This window comes from Sinocyclocheilus anshuiensis, unplaced genomic scaffold (genome assembly GCF_001515605.1).
Source record: "Sinocyclocheilus anshuiensis isolate Anshui unplaced genomic scaffold, SAMN03320099.WGS_v1.1 scaffold945, whole genome shotgun sequence".
Taxonomy (NCBI): domain Eukaryota; kingdom Metazoa; phylum Chordata; class Actinopteri; order Cypriniformes; family Cyprinidae; genus Sinocyclocheilus; species Sinocyclocheilus anshuiensis.
The window spans coordinates 336,774-337,554 of record NW_015557112.1 but is presented as its reverse complement, the minus strand read 5'-3'; positions in this window follow the sequence as shown (position 1 = coordinate 337,554).

Genomic DNA, 781 nt, shown 5'->3' with positions numbered 1-781 from the left:
TTAATAGTGTTCATATCGATATCGGAATTATATCGTATCGACCGAAATTAAGAAATATATCGTGATATAAATTTTGTCCATATCGTCCAGCCCTAAGTTACGGTTTTCGGTATGGTTCGGTATGTGCTATGTTTAGGCAAAAACTATACTGTCAAATAAAAATAAAGAAAATAAGAATAATCTATCTAACTACAAGCAACAGCCCAAATAAATACAACAGAGTATACAAATAAAATAATTTTCAGGTTTCAGGTTTTTTTTAGGTAGGTCTAACATTAGTTTTTAGGTACAGAAATTGAATAAAGTTGTAAAACAGTTCAATCAAGAGCAGTGAGTGATTTCTTTTTTGTTGCTGTTTGATTAATATTAAGAAAGTGCTGTCACTTTAAGAGAATGCACTGATCCAGTGCACTGATACAGTACATTCAGCCGGCTATGTCTGCTATAGGATACTTACCAAGACGGGCATTTTGACATACTTTTTGTGTGAATTTGTCCATTTAAACACAATACTTCAGAGAGAGCTTAATATTTGAGCGCGTTCTGAGGCGCGGGTTTGCGTGCTTGGGATGAGCGCACACACAAATCTTCTCTGGCTCTTAAATGTTTAAACTGGCAAAGCTTAAACGAGTTTAGCTTAAACGCAGATATCAACGTGTGCTGTTCAGGTCTCACCTATGCGCGCGCGCTATCAGCACCCGGGTGATGACGGAATAAATTTTCATATTCCAGCATACGGCATTCGCATTGAACAAGAGTGAATGGTTTGTCCACGTTTTTT